Here is an 8,663-nt window from a genome sequence, read left to right as displayed (position 1 = left end):
ACCTCAACTATTAAAGCAGGCAACCTGTAAGTGCATCCTGGCAAGGAGGAGAGGAATTGCATGGTCTGATGTGGTCAGTGCAGGATTCCAAAAAGGTGTCTTACTAAGCAGACCATCAAATAGAGACTTATCATTGTTCCAGCAGGATATTTAATCAGGGCACTGTGAATCAAAAAACCATTGGGTTGTCTGTTGATTTAGAGGACTCCTTTTTGTCAGCAGCTTTTCTCCTGTCAGTTTGCAGCTGCAAGAGTGAAGCAGGATAGATTGTGGGCTGTGTCTCCTGTGAGGAGGTAGTGGTGATTTCCTGCGCCTCTTGTAGTATCATTGGTGCTTTCCTGCCCACCCCTTCTAAACAGAAAGATGACACTAGGATCTGAACAACTCTACTGTGAGACAAATTGTTCCCAAGTATCCAGGACCATAGAGGCCTGTACAGGCAGTTCAGCATAGATCTTGTCCTGCCTGTATCTCCCCAGCTCCTACTTATCCTTTTGTGCTACACATCCAGAATATTGCACATCCGTGCATATTGCAAAAGACCAACTCATGGCAGCACCTTCTGCTGCATTTCTAGGAGTATTCATTCCCAGGTTCCAACAGTCTTATTGCACAAGTAAGATATGGTGGCCAGGGCAGGAGCTGTGCTTGTTTTAAGCCTGAAGATGGTATGTCTTCTCAATACTCTCCAGGATTTCTGACAAATTTCTGCTGCCTCTTTGTTTCTCATGAGTAGAAAACCATTTCTCTTCTCTTTTCTTCTTCAAACCATCCCCTTTCAATTCCACTAAATGTCTTAGACCTTTTGTCTCTCCTTTCATCACCATCCTCCTTTGTGATATGGTTGACTTCTTCCTTCATGCCTAATCCCGCCTTGCCTCTTGGTATCTGCATAATCTGCATGGAAAATTCATTGGGGAAAGGGGCTGGTCTTGCCTGCCATTGGTCTAGCATCAAGTACACCTCTTGTGCACTATAAATAATTAACAGGCATCTGTCAAATACAGATGAGAACACACCTGCTCTTGGAGCCTGAATCTGCTCCCATGGCAGCATGCTTAGCTTCCCATGGAGGATTTATCCTGGGATATGTGAGGAAATGTGGTAGAGGGATAGCTGGCTGTGGTACAACCATCACTTTGGGGAGACTACCCTGTAGGGGATGGGCTATAAAGCTGAGTCATGGCTGCAGGGAAAAATTTGAATCCTCTTGCTGTGTCTCTGTGTAACTGGTCCAAGATCTTTAGTGGTTGTTCTTTTATTACTTTCCTGCATCAGACTAAGGGAAAATGCTATCTTTGATGAGTTGCCAAGTCCTTGCTAAATTATAACTACTAGAAACACTAGAAAGAGTGATTCTTGAAAGGACAGGAGCAGATATATATTTGCACATTAGGTCCCCAGCAATTTTAGCTGACACTGACAGGGGCCTTCAGCCACAAAGGGCCACATGGCAGTGGAAAGAGACTGGTTCTGCTTACAGAGGGTGCGTGTGCCCTGTAAAGCACAGGGCTGTGCTCTGGGAAGACAACCAGATTTAAGCAAGAGCTGAGAGCAGGCTGTGGGTCTTCATGGGGCTGTCATGATGATCCTGTGGAGGGATGCTTGCTGGCTGTGATGTGGTGATGTGGGGGAGCAGCAAGGGGACTCCCCCAGTGCTCCCAGTCTTCAGGCGGGGGCATATGCCTCCCTTTGGCGCCCTGCTCAGACATCAAACCACAATGTTGCATTCTAAGGGCCAAGACTGGCCCTTTCCAGCTTCTAATGTCTGTCTCAAAGACAAGCCAAGGCAAGACTTGCTCAACTTTGGGATGCTGCATGTGGCAAGGCTAATATTGGAAGGCTGGTTATTCGCCTCTGTGCAGAGCATAAAAAACCAACCAAACAAACAAACAAAAAACCAACCCAAAACCCCAGCCCCAGATATCTTTCCTTGCCAGAACCATGTTTTTCTTACACAATGCTGTGCAGGGGGGTGACTATTCTGAGAATTAACCCAGAAACAGCTGCAGTACCTAATAAGAAGCAGTTTGCTACAACAGCAGGACATCTGTGTGCAGCCTGAGCCTGTGTTTAATGACAGCTGGATGGCAGGTTGGCACAAAAATATGATGGTCGCAGTGGTGTCAGATGCTGAGCATCCTCACAGGATCAATCTCTTCCTGCAGAGTGAAGTACTTGAGAAGTGCCAGAAATATAATGGACTGATGTTCTGGTAATGGGTTGTCTCAGCAGAGACGCCATTATGTTGATGAAGCTGCAAGAAACCTCTCATTTTGCATCATGCTATGAAAGTCAGGAGAGTTTTGTATGAACCACAAGCCAGACACGCATCTCATAAGATAATCAGATGTAAGAACACTCCTTAGTGTTTGTGCAGGACTGTGTCAAAGCTTCACAGGGCACTTTGATCAAAATTATCAGAATGGATCTTGTCTTAACTTCGCTGTTACCACAGGGCCCAGGACTACAAGAGTAATCCAGTCACTCAGCATTTCAAATACATGCAAAGAAAGCTTTCCTGAACTTCAGACTGCTTTCAGTTCTGTCAACCCAACATGTTCTTTTTGCTAATGTGTGTCTGCTCAGCAGCCAAAAGAAAAGCAAAATACATTTTAAGGGAGAGAGTGGGGAGAAATGTTATGAAATAAAAGATCAGAGGATCAAGAGCACTTTTGAGGCTCAAACATGCCACACACAAGCTCTGGGCCTGTGGTCAGCCGGAAAACATCAGTTTAAAATTCCACAATAGCCCTGGTATTTAATCCTTCTAATGCAAATTCCCCCCACCCCAGTCCTAGATCGGCACTACTACTGTGGTGGCACAACCCGAGCCTTTAAGCCCTTTTGAAGTATGCAAGAGTCCCTGTTTCTCAGCAGGAGGGCTGGGAAGCTATGTCAACAATGTCAAAAATGTTCCTGTGATTACTGTACCTTTCTGAGCAGAAACCAGGAGAGAAAACAATTAATGCCTCCTAATCTGGCTCATAAATAAAACTTGTTCTCCTTGGAAGCATCATCTCTGTAGCCCCTAATTAGGATGGCTCTTTGTCACCTCCCAGCCTTAGACAGTGGAAAGAAGGAGGCCCATTATCTCCCTCTGCCCAACACCAGGGTTAGATGCACACTTCTGCAACTGAAGCCATGTGTCTGAATGTAGTTGCAAGCACTACTGTGTGCCTCTGTGATATCCTCCATGGTTCGATTCCCAAAGCAATCAGATATCATAGGACCTGGGTGTTGGGGTCTTGGCCAACCCCTGTGCTGAGCAACTATAATCCAAGATGTACAAAGGGTGAGGCAAGGGGAAGGAGCCAGAAGGCACAGCTGTTGACATATGATGGAGATGAGAACTGTAGACCACTCCAAGTCAGACGGAGGGAGAGGCACAGTGTGCATTGGCAGATAGTCCAGCCTTATCAACAGCTGAAGTGCATGCCAAGTATTTCCACCAGCCTCTCCTGTGTAAGCAGAGTGACTTCCTATCAGCATCAGGAGTGAGACCTTGGAAAGCCATGAACAGTACTTACAGACCTGTTCTCAGAGGGCGTTCAAGTGTGTCTGCATGGCACGGTCATTCCAGGTCTTTGGCACAAGGGTGCTTTGTCCTTGGGTATCCTGGGGGGTCTTCCCAGTGGGCAAGATGAGCCATCAGCTGTAGTGCAGAGGGGAAACCTTCTTCCATGAGTGAGGCATCTCCATTAGAGACCAGTCTGAGCTGGAGCAGTGCTCAGATTGTCTCACAGCCCTACATGAGAAGCGTACATGGGGAGGGAAATGCATATGGGTGAATGGGCTGAGAGAACACATGCACCATAAAGGAGAGGCAAGGGAAACACAGAAATGGTTAATTCTTCTGAAGGTGTGGGGAGGCTGGGCATAGTTGGTGGGGTCATAGCAGGTAATGGATAAATACCGCAAGAGGGGACAAATAGGGAGATAGTGGGATGAACCTGAGACAGCAGGAAGGATGATGGCAGTGGCTGGTGTGCAAGGGAGAGACAGCTGAGTGTAGCCCAGGAAAGGCCCATGCATGTGGGAGGTCTTCCTCGCCACCTCCTGCCCAAGGTTCAAGTATCTGTGGGATGGAGCTCACACCTCCCAAGTTACACACCATGGTAGGCAACCGTATCAGCATCTTGTTTGTCAGTAACACCAAAATTAGCCACTGAGGTGTAACCCAGGTCTCAGCTCCATATCTGAGACCTGATCCCACCTATTGCTCTCCAGCTCTAGCACCTGCCCTCATACATGGAAGAGAGCCCAGGTGGGAGATAAGCACTTGAAGCTTTGCTTTCTCACCATCAAAATGCCAAGCCATTTCCATGGACATACACCATCCTTGCTGAAAATACTGCACCTTGCAGGGAGAAGCATGTCTTTGCCAGGAACTTCTGCCCTCAGGCCTGAAGACACAGTCCTGCCCTGCCTTGGAGCCATGCTGAGGAGCTGTCAGTCCCACCTGCAGCCAATCACACCTGCTGTCAGGACAGAGCACTTCTGCAGCACTTTTAGATGAGCCTGCAGGAAGCATTGTACCTGTTTAACTTCAGTAATGTGAAAATCCTACCCCTAGAGTGATGGAGCGAAAAGCCATTTTGGATCTTGTGGAGTGGGGGATGATATAGGAATTTGTGATTCAGGAATTTGTGATATAGCATTTTTCCCTGCTGTTGACTGCACAAGCCTGCAATGAAGCCAGGCTTAGCACTACCGTCCCCATCAGCAATTCTGCTAAGAGGAATTTGAGTTTTTATGGTCACTGATAAGATTAAAGTCTTTGTTGCAGCTGGCCGAGGCAGACTCAGCTGCAGGCTGTGTAAAAGCACTGCTGGGAGGGCAGAGTGAAGGTAGTTTTGTTGCTTTCTTTGGGAATTCCCACACTTGCAAATGTTTGGATTTCATCTGAACTGCAGTATTAACTCCATGCTTGCTGGTATGTGAAAGACCTAAACCTGTGGATAAAAAAGACAGGAGTCCCTTGGGGTGGGTTTTTCATTACTTTCTTGCTGAACTCTGCTGATAGCCAAAGTACCCCTGCACATGTCCTGAAGGACAGTTGCTGAGGGACAAGATCAGGAGCAGTTCCTCTTCCTCATCTGGGGATGGTTCTCCTCAAATGGGCCTCAGCAAGGTCAAGAGTGGGAAGACGATCAGTACCTTGTGCTCTGCAGCCCTTGCACAGCCTAGGGGAGCTCTCGAGGGTTTTCACTCAGGAAGTCTGGGGCTAACTGGCAGAACCCTGGTCTTCCTTCCATTACATGAGTGTAGCAGTCATTAAGGCCCCCACTTCCAGAGCTGTAGGAAACATTCCCCAGAAAATCCAAACCAGACCTGCAGCTCCTACCCTGAAACCTCATTCCCATGTTGAGTCAGCAGCCAGCATGAACTTGGGTTCTCGTTGGTGGTCCTTCCTTTTTCTTGCCAGACCTCTGAGGCACTCTATGGAGAGAGAATTACTACCTTCAATCACTGCTGACTCCTCACCTGAAGGACCATGCTCTCACACTGGGATCTTGCACCAAGGAGTCCCAGGGCCTCACCGAGGGCAGTGCTGGTGAAGGAGCATTTCTGGCAGCTCTTTGCTATTTGTTTCCTCTGCTGATAGGTAGAGGTATTGCTGGATCCAAATTATGGAGCTGTTCCCCATGATCCATCCTAATATTATAAACTTTAAAACCCCCAAACAACCAACCTCTATCAAATGAGCTATGGCTCTGGGTACCAGGTGTGCCCCATATTTTCTTCTATACTAAAAACCTAGTTTCTATTCTCCCTCTAATTTTCTCTGAAGTACTATTCAGTTACTAGCCTCTGGCAGCTGCACCCTGAAGGACACAGCACTGATTCACTTCACCTTTGATGGAAAACATCGATTTCACAGCCCACTCATGGAGAAGGTATTTTTTGCTTGAAAATTCAAGAGAAGGTAACATCGTGACTTTGAGTTGAGATACTCAGCTCTGAGACCTGCCTTGGGCACAGATCATGGACTGGCTGAAAGGGCACAGAGGGAAATGAGAAATGCTGCATCAAGCTGCTGCAGCTTTCTGAGAGCTCATCAGTTTCGTTGTACAAGGGCACCGTGCGCACAGGAACCATATTGGGCAAGCTGAGGTTCCCAGTGCCCTTTCCACTTGTGCCAGGGGGATAAGGTATTCAGGGACACGTGGGAAGCACTGCTTCCATTTTAAGAGAATTATTCATGACGAGGTCAGCCTGCTGCTGCTTTCTCTCTCTGAGATGCCATCCTGGTCCTGTGAGTTGTCCTTAGGGCACGTCCGCTTCCACTGTGGTACCTTGTGAAATAAGGCGGTGCTGTTAATCAGGTTTACAGACACCAAGACTGAGGAAGTCATGCTTGTCTTTGCAGATCAAGGTCCAAGTGACTAGCCCCAGGTATCACAGGGAGGCAGTAGCATCACAAGGAGCAAATCAAGGCTTGTCTGTGCCTGGAGCACTGGCTCTAATCCCCAGCTGTGCCTCCCTGCAGTTGTGGTGATACCTTCAAGAGGCTGAGGAGTGAACAGAGAGCTGAGGTGTTTCATCTTGCTGAAAGAGGCATGGGGCTGTCCTTGCAGAGAGTGCTTTGGAGATTCATCTGCAGCAGGTGCCAAAAACAAAAGGAATAAATGAAATGAGATATTGGAGAACAAGGTGTAAGAGCAGGTGCTGTCTTGTGTCAAATAAACAGGACTGATGTTGGAAGAGTTTGCTTCCAGTCTCCTGGGATTTAGTCCCACTTATGTATGTGACAACAGGGGCACAATCCCACAACATTTCAATTTCATGTAATTTTAAATTCTTGGAAACAGTATGCAAAGCAGTGCCATGGCTGTGACCTGCACTTTGTCACACAGGTCATTACTCCCGGCTACAAAGCAGTTGCCATTGTGTCATGGGAGTGCCCTGAGCCCAAGCTGGGTATTTAGTCACTACACAGAGCACTTCCCATCACTCCAAGAGCTGGCACTGATGGTGGGAGTGGCAGCTCCTGGGGATGGGGTCACACTACAACCCATCAGCAATGGGCTTCAGCAATGTCGTATTTCAGCAGGGCTGCCACCAGCAGAGGTCCCGAAATACCAGTTTTAATTAAAAGCTGTATTTTCTATTATGCTGCACTCATACATGCTGACTACTGCTCTTTCACCTTGCTGGGGCTAAATCCACACTCTTTAAAATATGTCATGTGTCAGTCAGACAGAGCCCTTGGGGGCTACAGCACTCAGAAGCCAGAGCTGGGTTCAATGAGAGTAATATGTAGGAAACAAATGGAAGAGGACAGAGGGATGGTGGGGGTAATGGGGGAAGACCCTGAATGGAAACAAAGAGAATTATGATATATTTGAGGCAAGAGGGTAAAAAGAAAGCAAAAAAACAAAAAAATGAGCTAGTCAAATATCTTTGGTAGAGAAACACCACATACCTTTCTTGGGATCAGTAGAATTTTAGGCACAGAGCATGCCTAGAGCTCTCCTGCTGTCTTTGTGAGCATTGGTCCATGTAGAAATACAAGGGGATGAAGGATGGAACTGTTAAGGTAACAGTGGATGTTAAAAAAGCAAATGTACAAAAGTTTATAGATTTACATGAAATCTCTCAAGGAATATTGAGTGAAAGTGGTCTTCCAGTCTAGACCTTCTTCTGCCTCCTACAGCAATTCACACCAACCTTTCTGAATAGGAGAAGTTCCCATTTTTTTCTAAATGTCTTGCAATCACTGCTCTCCATCTGGAGCCTTCTCTTTTCAATGCAAGACTGAACCTCCTTAGTATCCTGTGCATGACCGCTGTGTTTTCCCCAGCAGCCGGCTGGGCTCTGCCACCTCTTGTGTTTTGGCACAGTGGTCTTGCAGGTTACCGCAGGCAAGCGCCATGCAGCAGCCAGCAAAGCTCTCTGGAACATGGCTGAAGTCTAGCTAGATCTCAAGGCTGCTTATTAATGGCTGAAGGTCCCTTTCTTGCTCTGTGAATCCAGTCTCTTGGTCTCACACAGTTCTGGCCTCCTGCTGCTTCACTGGAGGCATGTGAGGGCTGCTTCAGAGTTGTCTCCATGGGGCTCTCACACCTGTGGTGGCTTGCAAGTGGCACATTCCTTGTGGCCCTCTCGACAGGATTCACCACCCCAGGGACCACCAGCCTTCTCAGCAAGCTCAAATTGTCGTTCCCTGTCTTGAAGTTAGAAGCTGTGAGCTGGAGGAGGTTGTGGCCACCCACAGAAGGCACAGGTGCCCTGTGAGAGGGATGGCGGTGACCCTGGAGAGGGGCTGTAACACCGGGAAGCTGGGATTAGCATCTGGGGTGAGCATCTTGCCCTCCTGCTGGCAAGGGAAGTTAGGGCTGTGCCGCCTTATCTCCCATCACCTGTAGATGGCTCTTGCATACTCCGGTAGGGCTGGAGCAAAGCTGCCTCAGCCCAGCACTCCTAAAGAGCTGCCAGTGATACGGCTACAGTGTCCTCCAAGAAGGAGGAAAGGGGAGGAAAATGACCCCACTCTACCCTTCAAAACTATGCTTGGCTCACATGGAAGCAGAAAGGAAAGCTTAAGTCCTGCACCTGCCCCTTCCTCTGACTTCCCACGCCTAAAATGAGTAGATGCTTGGCTTTCCTGTGATGATATCACAGAAACAGAGTTGTTGGAAATGACTTCACACTTTTGC

The sequence above is a fragment of the Vidua macroura genome, chromosome 3, assembly GCF_024509145.1.
Source record: "Vidua macroura isolate BioBank_ID:100142 chromosome 3, ASM2450914v1, whole genome shotgun sequence".
NCBI lineage: Eukaryota > Metazoa > Chordata > Aves > Passeriformes > Viduidae > Vidua > Vidua macroura.
This window is presented reverse-complemented; position numbering follows the sequence as displayed.